The following is a 15,840-nucleotide window of genomic DNA, read 5'->3' as shown; positions in this document are numbered from 1 at the left end:
TTTGTTCATAATAGAGGAATCATACAATCTGAATATAAAATAAAGGAAGATAGTAACAAAGCAATAGAACATATTGATTCCAAGCCAGTTATAGGAAAATAGCAACAACGCAATAGAGTTGACTGAGTCCAAGGCACTTACATTGCGTCTAAGTCATAATTCAGTTTTGGCAAGATTCAGTTGTAACACCCTACCACACAGAGCTTTACATTTAAGTTCGTAAATTAAAGGTGGTGGAGTATTATGACCTCTAAAAGTAAAATACATACATAGGCATATATGAAAAGAACTTTAACGAGGAGACTTGAAGAAAAAATGAACAAAACAAACAGAAAATGCGTCGCACTTAAAACAGTAAAGGGCAAAGGGATAGATAACGACGCATAGTAAAGATAATGTACATACATATACATATATATATAACCCAGAATCATACCAAAAGACAAAATATAAGTCCTATGTCTCCAAGTCAACCTCTAGAAGGGACAAAATACAAATATATACAAGTGGAGAACCTAAATACACACATATATATACAAAATACAAAGCATAAAATCCCAGGTAGATCTTCACTTCAACAAAGCCTCTAACATGCTCAGTGAGGTGCCTCGCGTCTTGCATATGAAAAATAATATATATATAGAATAAGAACCGGGAGTTCTCAATATGGTAAAAGTGTCTACATATCCAAAACTCCAACGACCCATATCCATTTCCTAAAGATGTTACGAAACCACAAATATGGTGTTTATATCTAAGGGTTCTAATCTAACTCTTCGTTTTATTTCTCAACAATCCTCCAAACTCTAGGTGGGACAACTTTCAACGCCTCCTCCACCTGCCAGAGAGATCTCTCAGAATCAAACACAGGCAAAAATAGACCAGGAAAAGCACAGGTATAGATGGCAGTTATAGCAAATAGTTCACGTAGCAATTAATTACAGTTAAGCAATTAAGCAAACCAAAACATGTGCATTCCCAAACAAAACATACAAGTGCATATGATGTATGTCTGTCCTATGGCCGATGAGTCTCATCTGTCAGCTATCTAGCCAAACTCGACATGTCTGGACCCTGGACAGTCCCTGTGTGCGCGCATCCCCTAGAGTGTGTGTGTGTGTGTGTGTGTCTATATATATATATATATATATATATATATATATATATATATATATATATATATATATATATATATATATATATATATATCAATTAGTTATCATCTCATTGGGGAAATTCGGGGAGTTAAAGTATCCGGTCACATATTGCGACGGAGGGTCAATAGAGTATCGAGTCTTAACTTAGAGCAAGTGGTGGCAAGCCACTACATCTACCCAGAAAAATTCGTGTCTCAGATAATTTAAATGCATATGCCAATTGGATCTTTAGTTCATAATTTATCAATGTCATTATCACCATCAATTCATATCTCATACAATTATACTTCATCATTATCATTATCATCTTTATCCATATCTCATGCATCTTTACTCAGCCTCATTGATTCAATAATTTACTTCACAAATCTTCCTCAATATCAACTTAACTCCCTCAATAGGTTTGTCCCCTTTCCTAAGCCCAACACTGGCTAACGGACCTTAAACAAGGGTTATGGAAGTTTACAAGTTTGCCGGAAAGGCCAAACAGTTAAAAATAGGGCTTTAGTATAAAAACAGGGCATCGTGCATACGCATCATACTGTGCGTATGCACAACTTGTAAAATTCCAAGGTGTGTGTACGCACACCCCTCGTGCATATGCACGAGTCTTGACACACGCTTTGGACGTGTGTGCGAACGGTAGTGTGCGTGGATACACAAACAAGAATTTCTGGTTTTCTACAATATCATAGTGTTCAATTTTTTATACCGAACTTTCGACGTTCATAACTTTCTCTATAAAACTCTAATTTTTCTCATCTTTATATATTTTAAATCTCTCATAACTATATTCAATTCGAAATGAAGTTCACTCAATTCCAAATTTCGAGGGCCAAGTTATAGCCCGCCGAAGTTGGTTAAAATTCTGTTTTTACCAAATTTTGCCAACTCCTCTAGTTTTCAAAATTTTCAATCCAAAACCAAACCAACCACAATCAAAACAATACCAATACTCTACACACTATCACACACTCTTTATCTACTTCTCAATCACTCCAACACCTACATTCATCAAATAATTGAAATATTTCTACAAATAATTCTACTAGTCTCACCAATTTGATCATCACTCATTATCAATATCACATTGTATTCATATAGCATATCTAATCTACCAAAATCCAGCAATTTAAAGCATTCAATCCTATATATCTTATGGTAACTAGCCTAAGTTTTTACGCAATATTATATATTATCTACAAGAAACTAAAACTATATCTTGGCCGATTCCTCCCTAAGCTACAAGACTCCACAAAATCTCTTTTCCACAAGCCTCAAGGTCTCCAAACCAACCCAACCAGCTTCAATCACCATAACTTTGTTCTAATTTTACCAATTTGACTTCACATATATTCAACCTAATTTTATACACATTCACAATTTCAATATCTCAATCTCATAAAATTGGAAAAATTCAAAGGAAATAACGGTTCCTTACCTTTACCCACGGATAATTAGATGAAACCCAGCGATTACCCCAAGCTAATTCAACCCTAAACCATCAAAACACAAAATTCTCAATACCCTTAAGCCATAAATCACGAAATTGAAGAGAGTAAGGATGGGTGGAAAATCTTGAGTTTCTTACCACTTTGTTCGGATGGATTTGAAGAGTTCGGTCAAGCAGTCACGTGGCCGTGTAACAATCAGAACTCCAGATTAAAAGTTATGATGTATTGAATATCAAGGTGATAAGAATTAGGGTTCTTGGCTTTTTCTTCTCCTTCCCAGCGTATTTCATAAAATGTGAAGGGGAGAGTGGCTGATTTGCAAGCTTATATATGTTAGGCCTTGGGTCTAATATGAACCCAGTTCAACCAGTTAGTCAATCGGTTTAATTGTAGGTCAAAATATTTAAAATTAGTATTTTAATTCGTATCTTAAATATTTTTTATGTTTCTAGACTATAAAATTTAATTTTTTAATTTCTTTCTCTCACAATAAATTTATTAGTTAATTATTTTTTAATTTTCAGAATTTTACATCAGTAATTCTATTATATTTAGTTTTCCTCTCTCTATATATATATATATATAATGTTACCGAGTGCATTAGTGAACAGATCAATAATATTCTATCTAAGTATTCATTCATCACAGTTTACATTTTCTATTCTCTCTCTCAACATAAATCTCGTTAGTTCTGATTATGTCATCCATTACCAATTTTTACACAGACATATAGATACAAATTCAATTATACTATTACTAATGATCTTATCATAATTTTACTTCTCTACTTTATTTTAGTCTTTAGAATAATTAATTTTTATGCTTATATTATTGCTTAAAGTTTTAAGGGATTTGGTTGGATATGGAAGAGCCTAGGAGGCATATGATATGGTTATATGTCGTGTATAATTTGTCTATTTGAAGATTAAGTTATGGTGGTATAGGGAATGGACTTGGAATTTCCTTGATTTTTGTCTTCCCGAGCTTATTTGGTAAAACAATTGGATCATGTAGATTATTGTTGATTGTTTGTGATAACGTTATGTTACTTGATCTATTGTATCTATTTTGAACATATTTGACTACCAGATAATAAAATAATGCTAAATACACTACATCGTCACACTAAAGTTCTGCTAAAATTTTCAGTCTCCATAAAAGTCAATGAAAGTCAATAGAATATAAATACATGCGAGTGTCTGAAATCCACTTTTATTTTTCTTTTGTTTTTTTTTTCGTTTTTTATTATTTGTTTTTTTTATTTATTTGTTTTAATACATTTTATTTATACTTCTTCTTTTTAAGTATTTTATTTCCTTTCAATTTTAATTTGTACGCTTTCATTTATTTTGTATTTTTAATTTTCTTGTTTTTAATATTTTATTGTTATTATGTTTTCTTTTAGTTTTAATCTTACGCTTTCATTTATTTAAAACTTTTATTTATTTTACATATTTTTTTTATTTGCTATAATTTGTCTCCAGTAGTTCAATGTAATTCACTTCAACACTAATACTAAATAATTCTTAGGTCGAGCCTACTCTTTTTCAAAAGAGTCGTATCTGTTCCCCGAGTTGAGATCTTGATACAAGCTTGATTCGACACTTTGTAGAAGTTACCAAAAATCGAGTGAAACAATAAATAAAAATTACTTTCATTTCCCTTGCTATGGCTGCGAATTTGAAATAGGTTTGAACGAATTTTTTTCGATTTCGTTGATTGTTCTTCCAAAAACTCCATTTAATTAAATTTGTTTGCAACTTATCAAGCATTACATGCAAAATATGGTTGGCCAAAACTTGTTCCTTTCTTCGCAGGCGTAGCTTGCAAAAATAGCACTGCTAACGAAATTTGCAAATAATCTTCTACTTATTACTCAAATTAAATATTAAGAAATTTATTTTATTTAAACGATAAAAAAGCCTCGCTTATTATCACTATACGGTCAACAGTTGTTGATAATCAAATTTACAATTTGGCCAAAAACAAAAAAACAACGAGAAAAGGAAAAATGAAAAAACCTTCAAATATGATGGAGAAACAAGAAAAACAAAGCTAAAATCAAGACCAGGACGATAATGTGTGAAGTGTGATTCTTTTACACGCTTTATTAATCTATCTTTTCTTGATAAATTTTACACGCATGCACATAATTAAAGCTAGGAGTTTGGAAATAAAGCAAATTAAAGGTAAATGATAACTCTTTGTATGATTAAAGTACATCCAATTTAACATGGTCAAAAGATTGGACACAATGACAAAATTATGAACATGATCTGGTGATGATATGATATATATCAAATAAAAGAAAACAAAACTAATGCAAAAAGAAAGCGCGTTGTGCGGAAGAAAGAAAAAAAAAAGAAAGTGGTGTGTGATTCTAATGAAAGGAGGCTTCATACTTTCTTGGGATTAATTATCTTCGTGTTAAAATATGAAATATACACCCTCTTTTGATCATTTGGTAATTGCAATATTACAATTCCTAACTAATTAGATATTAGAAATTTGGGTTCCTTAGTCACTAATTGAGCTAGGTTGGCACTGAATAAACCTTCGAGGGTAATCTTTTATGATCTGAAAACACTGCTTAAAAGAGTTATCATGTAAAACGATGTTAGTGCAAAATGGAATCAGCATATAGTGGCCCTATTATTTAACCATTTTCCAAATACGTATGTAGTGAATAATAGCATCCTGAAAGAGAATAGGGAGAATATCTAATTATATAAACAACCGAGCTATGTTAAGAGCCAACCCCTAAAATTAAAAGCAACAAAAACTAACATTTAGGCACACGCACACGGCACACCCATCACCCATGTGATCAATCTCAAACGTTTTAATTATTTCCCACTACTTTGATTTCCCTCTCGGTTAACCTCATGTTAATTATATATTTTGTTGCCATTTTTTCAATAATAATAATAATAATAATAATAATAATAATAATAATAATAATAATAATAATAATAATGAGATAATAATAATAAAGTAACAATTAGAAATTACTTATTGGTGCACGAAATTGTGATCACACTTTTCACAACTCCGCACAATTAACCAGCAAGTGCACTGGGTCGTTCAAGTAATACCTTACATGAGTAAGGGTCGATCCCACGGAGATTGTCGGCTTGAAGCAAGCTATGGTTATCTTGTAAATCTTAGTCAGGAGATTAATGATAAAAATGATTTTGTTTATGAAAAGTAAATAACATGAAATAAATGATACTTGTGATTCAGTAATGAGGAACAGGTTGAGGTTCCGGAGATGCTCTATCGTCTGAATCTCTGCTTTTCTACTGTCTTCTTCTCCAAACACGCATGGCTTCCTTCCATGGCAGGCTGTATATATGATCCTCTCAGTGAAAATGGTCCAAGTACGGTTTCTGCACGGCTAATCAACTGTCAAATTTCTCGTCTCGGATGAAAAATACCAGGCACAGCTACTGCACGGCTAATCATCTGTCGGTTCTCACTTGTGTCGGAATAGGATCTCTCTATCCTTTTGCACACTGTCACTGCGCCCAACATTCGTGAGTTTGAAGCTCGTCACAGTCATCCCCTTCCAGATTATACTCGCAATACCACAGACAAGGTTTAGACTTTTCGGATCTCAGGAATGTTGCCAATTGGTTCTAGCCTCTACCATGAAGGTTCTAATCTCACGGACTCGGAGACCCAAGATATACGCACTCAAGCTGTCGCCCAATGACTATGTTGAGCTCAGATAGAACGCGAATGGTTGTTAGGCACGCCTTCCTAAAGTTGAGGATAATGATGAGTGTCACGGATCATCATATTCCCTATTTTGAAGTACGAGTGAGTATCTTAGAATAGAATCAAGCGTGATTGAATAGAAAACAATAATAATTGTATTAATCCTTTCAAACACAGCAGAGCTCCTCACCCCCACCTATAAGGTTTAGAGACTCATGCCGTAGAAGATACAATATGAGATGTAAAATGTCATGAGTTGCCAAATGAATCTCTAAAAGTAGTTTTTATACAAAACATAGTAACTTAGGTTTACAGAAAATGAGTAACTAGGTGTAGGTAGTGAAGAATTCCACTTTCAGGGCCCATTTGGTGAATGTTTGGCCTGAGCTTTCAAGCTTCCACATGCACATGCCTCAAATTTGAGTTAAACACCACCCTAGGTGCCAAAATGGGCGTTTAACGCCAAGAAGTGTGCCAGTTCTGGCGTTTTATGCCAGAAAAGGGTCTCTGGCTGGCGTTTAACGCCAGTTTGGGCCAACAAATCTCGGGCAAAGTATGAACTATTATATATTGCTAGAAAGCCCAAGATGTCTAATTTCCAACGCAATTAAGAGCGCGCCAATTGGGCTTCTGTAGCTCCAGAAAATCCACTTCGAGTGCAAGAGGGTCAGAATCCAACAGGATCTGCAGTCCTTTCTCAGCTTCTAAATCAGATTTTTGCTCAAGTCCCTCAATTTCAGCCAGAAAATACCTAAAATTACAGAAAAATATACCAACTCATAGTAAAGTCCAGAAATGTGATTTTTGCATAGAAACTAATAAAATATAATAAAAAGTAACTAAAATATATTAAAAACTACCTAAAAATAATGCCAAAAGCGTATAAATTATCCGTTCATCACAACACCAAACTTAAATTGTTGCTTGTCCTTAAGCAACAAAAAACAAAATAGGATAAAAAGAATAGAATATACAATAAATTTCAAAATATCAATGAAGCTTAGTTCTAATTAGATGAGCGGGACTAGTAGCCTTTTGCTTCTGAATAGTTTTGGTATCTCACTTTATCCTTTGAAGTTCAGAATAATTGGCATCCATAGGAACTCAGAATTCAGATAGTGTTATTGATTCTCCTAGTTTAGTATGTTGATTCTTGAACACAGCTACTTTATGAGTCTTGGCCGTGACCCTAAGCATCTTGTTTTCCAGTATTACCACCGCATAAATACCGCAGACACATAACTGGGTGAACCTTTTCAGATTGTGACTTAGCTTTTCTAGATTCCCCAGTTAGAGGTGCCCATAGTTCTTAAGCACACTCTTTTTGCTTTGGATCACGACTTTAACCACTCAGTCTCAAGCTTTTCAGTTGGACCTTCATGACACAAGCACATGGTTAGGGACAGCTTGATTTAGCCGCCTAGGCAAGAATTTTATTCCTTTGGGCCCTCCTATACATTAATGCTCAAAGCCTTGGATCCTTTTTACCCTTGCCTTTTAGTTTAAAGGGTTATTGGCTTTTTACTCTTGCCTTTTGGTTTACAGAGCTATTGGCTTTTTCTACTTGCTTTTTCTTTTTTTCTCTTTTTCTTTATTTTTTGCCCCTTTTTTTTCACAAGCTTTGTGTTTTTCACTGCTTTTTCTTGCTTCAAGAATCAATTTTATGATTTTTCAGATTATCAATAACATTTCTCTTTTTTCATTATTCTATCAGGAGCCAACAATTTTAACATTCATAAACTTCACTATAAAAAATATGCACTGTTCAAGCATTCATTTAGAAAATGGTGGACGAAATTGTGATCCTCAAAGTTGGTCTCTTTGCACTTGTATGAAATTTAAATATTAGTTCTAAAAAATACCCCAAAGAGATCATGGTATGATGAATTGGGATCTTAATAATCCCTGGTAATGGCACCAACAGCTTAGTGTTGTTGTTGGACCAAAAGAGCTACAGGTACTGTTAGAGAATCTCACAACTCCGTTCAACTTAACCAGCAAGTGTACTGGGTCATCCAAGTAATACCTTACGTGAGTAAGGGTCGATCCCACAGAGATTGTTGGTATGAAGCAAGCTATGGTCACCTTGTAAATCTCAGTTAGGCAGATTAAATGGTTTATGATAAGTTCGAAAATAAATAATAAACAGAAAATAAAATAGTAAATAGTTACTCATATAATTCCATGGTGGGAATTTCAGATAGGCATGTGGAGATGCTGTGCTCCTCTCGAATCTCTACTTTCTTATTACATTCATCCAATCCTTCTTACTCCTTTCCATGGCAAGCTGTATATAGGGCATCACCGTTGTCAATGGCTACATCCTATCCTCTCAGTGAAAATGGTCCTATGCTCTGTCACAGCACGGCTAATCATCTGTCGGTTCTCAATCAGGTTGGAATAGAATCCCTTGATTCTTTTGCGTTTGTCACTAACGCCCAGCCTTCAGGAGTTTGAAACTCGTCACAGTCATTCAATACCAGAATCCTACTCGGAATACCACAGACAATGTTAGACTTTCCGGATTCCCGGAATCCTACTCGGAATACCATAGACAAGGTTAGACTTTCTGGATTCCCATGAATGCCGCCATCTATCTAGCTTATACCACGAAGATTCTGTTGGGGAATCTAAGAGATATGCGCCCGGCCTAAAGTAGAACGGAAGTGGTTGTCAGTCACGCGCGTTCATAGGTGAGAATGATGATGAGTGTCACGGATCATCACATTCATCAAGTTGAAGTGCAACGTATATCTTGGAATAAGAATAAAAGAGAATTGAATAGAAAATAATAGTAATTGTATTGAAACTTGAGGTACAGCAGAGCTCCACACCCTTAATCTATGGTGTGTAGAAACTCCACCATTGAAAATACATAAGTGAGAGGTCCAGGCATGGCCGAATGGCCAGCCCCCATGATCTGAGAACTAATCGTCCCAAGATGTCTAATACACTAGTAAAAAGTTCTATTTATAATAAACTAGCTACTAGGGTTTACAGAAGTAAGTAATTGATGCATAAATCCACTTCCGGGGCCCACTTGGTGTATGTTTGGGCTGAGCTTGGTCTATCCACGAGCTGAGGCTTTTATTGGAGTTGAACGCCAAGTTGTAACATGTTTTGGGCGTTCAACTCTGGGTTGTGACGTGTTTCTGGCGTTTGACTCCAGACAGCAACATGGAACTGGCGTTGAGCGCCAGTTTACGTCGACAATTCCCGAATAAAGTATGGACTATTATATATTGCTGGAAATCTCTGGATGTCTACTTTCCAACGCCATTGAGAGCGCCCCATTTGGAGTTCTATAGCTCCAAAAAATCCATTTCGAGTGCAGGGAGGTCAGATTCCAACAGCATCAGCAGTCCTTTGTCAGCCCCCTATCAGAGTTTTGCTCAAGTCCCTCAATTTCAGCCAGAAATTACCTGAAATCATAGAAAAACACACAAACTCATAGTAAAGTCCAGAAATGTGAATTTAGCATAAAAACTAATGAAAACATCCCTAAAAGTAGCCTAAACTTACTAAAAACTACCTAAAAACAATGCCAAAAAGCGTATAAATTATCCGCTCATCAGAAAACAAAAAGTATTGCCACCACATCAAAATAATTAAACTATTTTCAAGATAGAATTCGAAATCCATGTACTTCTTTTTCTTTTTCAGAAAACATTTTTCATTTAAGAAAGGTGAAAGATTCATGGAACTTAAGACATAGACACTAAACACTAATGATCATGTATGAAGACACAAACATAGTCAAAACATAGCATAAAAACCAAAAACAGAAAAGAAAATAAACAAGGGGATTAAAGAATGGGTCCACCTTAGTGATGGTGGCTTCTTCTTCCTCTTGAAGAACCAATAGAGTTCTTGAGCTCCTCTATGTCTCTCCTTTACCTTTGTTGCTCCTCTTCCTAGAGGTTTCTCCTGCCTTAGGTGCCATTAATGGTTATGGAAAGCAAAAAGCTGAGCTTTTCCACACCAAACTTAAAAGCTTTGCTCGTCCTCGAGCAAAATAAGATAGCAGGGAGTAGAAGAAGAATGATGCAATTAATTTTGAAAACTTATTATTGTATGCCAGAAAAATTAAAAAGAGTTGAAAAGAATTTGAAAAGATATGTAAGTTTTGAAAATGTTTTGGAAGGATTTGAAAAGAATTGGAAAAGAATTAAAAAAAATTAGAAAGATTATTAATTTTTGAAAATAGAAATTGAAAGATGAACGTTTAAAATATGTTTGATGCAAAAAAATTATGAATTAAAACATGAAAAATTGAAAAAAATCGAATTGGAAACAAAATTACCTCCCTTGTGTCATCCTGGCGTTAAACGCCCAGAATGCTATCCATTCTGGCGTTTAACGCCAACTTGACTGCCTCTTTAGGGGTTTAACGCCCAGCCAGATACCCTGACTGGCATTAAACGCCAGGAATCCTTTTTTACTGGGCATTTTTCTGAACGCCCAAAATGCTGCCATTTCTGGCGTTAAACGCCCAGAATGCTGCCTGCATGGGCGTTAAATACCCATTCTGCTATCCTTACTGACATTTAAACACCAGTAAGCCTGTCCTCCAGGGTGTGTTGTTTTTTATGCTTTTTTTATTCCACTTTAATTCTACAGCTATTTTTGTGACTCCACATGATCATCAACCTAAAGAAAACATAAACTAACAATAGAAAATTAACATAAATAAATAAGATTGGGTTGCCTCCCAATAAGCGCTTCTTTACTATTTTTAGCTGGACTTTTACTGAGCTTTTAATTTAGTCTCAGTTTTGAGCACTCTTGCTCAACATTGCCTTCAAGATAATGTTTGACTCTCTGTCCATTAACAATGAATTTTTTGTCAGAGTTAATATCCTGAAGCTCTACATATCCATATGGTGACACACTTGTAATCACATATGGTCCTTTCCACCGGGATTTCAATTTCCCAGGGAACAATCTGAGCCTAGAGTTAAACAGCAAAACCTTCTGTCCTGGCTCAAAGACTCTAGATGACAGCTTTTTGTCATGCCATCTTTTTGCTTTCTCCTTGTAGATTTTAGCATTTTCGAAAGCATTGGGTCTGAACTCCTCCAGCTCATTCAACTGGAGTAATCTTTTCTCTCCAGCTACCTTAGCATCAAGGTTTAGGAACTTGGTTGCCCAGTAGGCCTTGTGTTCTAGTTCCACTGGCAGATGACAGGCTTTTCCATAAACCAGCTGGTATGGAGAGGTCCCTATAGGAGTCTTGAATACGGTTCTGTATGCCCGCAGAGCATCATCCAGACTTCTTGTCCAATCCCTTCTACCGGTACTTACAGTTCGTTCCAGGATTCGTTTTAGTTCTCTATTTGAGACTTCAGCCTGCCCATTTGTCTGTGGATGATATGGAGTTGCCACTTTGTGGTTAATTCCATATCGGATCAGAGTAGAGTCAAGCTGTTTATTACAGAAATGAGTGCCTCTATCACTGATCAGTACCCTAGGGACACCGAACCTGCTGAAGATATACTTCTGGAGGAACTTCATCACTGTCTTAGTATCATTAGTGGGTGTTGTAATTGCCTATACACATTTAGATACATAGTCTACTACCACCAGAATATAAGTTTTTGAATATGATGGTAGGAAAGGCCCCATGAAGTTAATATCCCATACATCAAACAACTCAATCTCTAAGATCCCTTGTTGAGGCATGGCATAACCGTGAGGCAGATTACCAGCTCTCTGGCAACTGTCACAGTTACGTACTAACTCTCGGGAGTCTCTATAAAGAGTAGGCCAGTAGAAGCCACATTGGAGAACCTTTGTGGCTGTTCGCTCACCTCCGAAATTTCCTCCATATTGTGATCCATGGCAATGCCATAGGATCTTCTGTGCCTCTTCTCTAGGTATACATCTACAGATTATTTCATCTGCACATCTCTTAAAGAGATATGGTTCATCCCACAGGTAGTACTTTGCATCAGAAACCAATTTTTTCATTTGCTACTTACTGTACTCTTTGGGTATGAATTTCACAGCTTTATAGTTTGCAATGTTTGCAAACCACGGTACTTATTGAATGGCAAAGAGTTGCTCATCCAAAAAGGTTTCAAAGATCTCAGTAGGAGGGAGAGACACTCTTGCTACTGGTTCTATCCGGGACAGGTGATCAGCTACTTGGTTCTCTATCCTTTTTCTGTCTCTTATTTCTATATCAAACTCTTGCAGAAGCAACACATATCTTATGAGTCTGAGTTTTGAATCCTGCTTTGTGAGGAGATATTTTAGAGTAGCATGGTCAGTGTACACAATCACTTTTGATCCTACTAAATAAGATCTAAACTTGTCAATGGCATAAACCACTGCAAGCAACTCCTTTTCTGTGGTTGTGTAATTCTTCTATGCGTCATTTAAAACACGGCTAGCATAATAAATAACATGCAGAAGCTTGTCATGCCTCTGTCCCAACACTGCACCAATGGCATGGTCACTGGCATCACACATTAGTTCAAATGGTAATATCCAGTCTGGTACAGAAATGACTGGTGCTGTGACAAGTTTAGCTTTCAGAGTCTCAAACGCCTGTAGACACTCTGTGTCAAAGACAAATGGTGTATCAGCAGCTAGCAGATTGTTCAGAGGTTTTGTAATTTTTGAAAAATCCTTTATAAACCTCTTATAGAATCCTGCATGCCCCAGAAAGCTTCTGATTACCTTAACATTGGTAGGTGGTGGTAATTTTTTAATTACCTCTACCTTAACTTAATCCACCTCTATTCCCTTGTTCGAAATTTTGTGCCTAAGGACAATTCCTTCAGTCACCATAAAGTGACATTTCTCCTAGTTTAAAACCAGGTTAGTCTCTTGGCACCTCTTTAGAACAAGTGCTAGATGGTCAAGACAGGAGCTGAATGAGTCTCCAAATACTGAGAAGTCATCCATGAAGACTTCCAGAAATTTCTCTATCATATCAAAGAAGATAAAGAGCATGCACTTCTGAAAGGTTGCAGGTGCTTTGCACAAACCAAATGGCATCCTTCTGTAGGCAAATACTCCAGATAGACATGTGAATGCTATTTTCTCTTGGTCCTGAGGATCTTCTGCAATTTGGTTGTAACCTGAATAGCCATCTAAAAAGCAGTAGTATTCATGGCCTGTTAGTCTCTCTAGCATCTGGTCTATGAATGGTAAAGGAAAATGATCCTTCCTGGTGGCTGTATTGAGTCTTCTGTAGTCAATACACATACGCCACCCTATAACTGTTCTTGTAGGAACAAGTTCATTCTTTTCATTATGAACTACTGTCATGCCTCCCTTCTTGGGGACAACTTGGACAGGGCTCACCCAGGGGCTATCAAAAATAGGATAAATAATCCCAGCCTCTAGTAAATTAGTGACCTCTTTCTGCACCACCTCCTCCATGGCTGGATTCAGCCGCCTCTGTGGTTGAACCACTGGCTTAGCATCATCCTCCAATAGGATCTTGTGCATGCATCTGGCTGGGCTAATGCCCTTAAGATCACTTGTGGACCACCCAAGAGCTGTCTTGTGTGTTCTTAGCACCTGAATTAGTGCTTTCTCTTCCTGTGGCTCTAAAGCAGAGCTTATGATTATCGAAAAAGTGTCATCTTCTCCCAAAAATACATATTTCAGGAATGGTGGTAGTGGTTTGAGCTTGTGTTTAGGAGGCTTCTCCTCTTCCTGAGGAGTCTTTAGAGGTTCTTCTGTTTTCTCTGGTTCCTCCAGATCAGGTTGAACATCTTTAAAAATGTCATCTAGCTCTGATTCGAGACTCTCAGTCATATTGACCTCTTCCACCAAAGAGTCAATAATATCAATGCCCATGTAGTCTTTTGAGGTGTCTGGATGCTGCATAGCATTGACAGCATTCAACTTAAACTCATCTTCATTGATTCTCAAGGTCACTTCCCCTTTTTGGACATCAATTAGGGTTCGTCCAATCTTTAGGAAAGGTCTTCCTAGAATGAGAGTTGCACTCTTGTGCTCCTCCATTTCCAGTATCACAAAGTCAGTGGGAAAGGCAAATGACCCAACCTTGACAATTATGTCCTCAATTATGCCTGATGGAATCTTAATGGAGCCATCAGCAAGTTGGAGGCATATCCGGGTTGGTTTAACTTCATCAGTCAAACCAAGCTTTTTGATAGTGGATGCAGGTATTAGGTTGATACTTGCCCCAATATCACATAGAGCTGTCTTGGTACAAGCATCCTCTAATGTGCATGATATCATAAAGCTTCTGAGATCTTTAAGCTTCTATGGTAAGCTTTTCAGAATGACTGCACTGCATTCTTCAGTGAGAAAAACTTTTTCAGTTTCTCTCCAATCCTTCTTATGACTTAAGATCTTTTTCATGAACTTAGCATAAGAGGGTATTTGCTCAAGTGCCTCTGCAAATGGAATCTTTATTTCAAGAGTCCCGAGATAGTCTACAAAGCGAGCAAATTGTTTATCATGTTTCGCTTGGCAGAATTTCTGAGGATAAGGCATCTTGGCTTTATATTCTTCAACCTTAGTTGCTGCAGGTTTACTTCCTACAGATGTAGTTGGAGAAGCCTGTCTAAGGGGGTTGTTATCAGCACTTGCAGATGTCTAATCCCCATTGGCATTTGAACGCCAGAATTGGGTGATGTATGGGCGTTTAATGCCAGATTACCACCTGACAAATGGACTTTTGCTAGTAAAAAAATTCACAAAAATATAATCGCATTGTAAGTATAGTTTCTAAACCAACAGAGAATCCTTTCATACAAAAGTTTGGTTGTCACAAGTAACAAAACCCAATAAAATTTATGACCAAAGTATTCAAACCTCGGGTTGTCTTCTCAAGGAATTACAGGGAAGTGTTCTTATTATTGGTTATGAGTTGTGTAAATTGGGGGTTTTGGGGATGAGAAATAAGAAGAGTAAATTGTAGAGAAAATAGAATAATAACAATAAAAACTCTTGGCAAGGTATGAGAATTGGAAGTCCTATCCTAGTTATCCTTATCAATTGTGATGAGAATTGGCTTTTGCTCCCACTTGTTCAACCTCTAACTATGAAGGTATGATAAGTGGATAAATCAATTTGATTCCTCAGGTCCTAGTAAATTCCAAAGAGAAGACTATAGTTAGGGGAATCCAAATCAATCAGCAAAGAATTCCAATTTTCAATCAACAAGGAGTTTGATAACTCAAATGTCTCCAATTACTCAACCAAAGCTAAGAGTGTAAAAAGCTAAATTAAAGTCATAAATATGAGATACTTCAAATTGCATAAATAAGAGAAATCAACTCTGACATGAGGATTCATAAATTAAAGTAACAACGTCAAATAATCAACAAGGGAAAATCAATAAACTAGAGTACTAGAAGAATTAAAAGCAGAAGCAAGAGGAGAGAGCCTCTCTCTCTAGAGAACTACATCTAAAACCTAAATTATGAATAATAAATGTGAAGTTGTGTGATTGGATGCATTCTCCCACTTTATAGCCTCTAATCTGTGTTTTCCGGGCCGAAAGCTGGGTCAAAAACAGC

Source organism: Arachis stenosperma, chromosome 3, assembly GCF_014773155.1.
Source record: "Arachis stenosperma cultivar V10309 chromosome 3, arast.V10309.gnm1.PFL2, whole genome shotgun sequence".
NCBI lineage: Eukaryota > Viridiplantae > Streptophyta > Magnoliopsida > Fabales > Fabaceae > Arachis > Arachis stenosperma.
The sequence above is the reverse complement of the archived record's forward strand: the minus strand, read 5'-3'. Positions refer to the sequence as shown.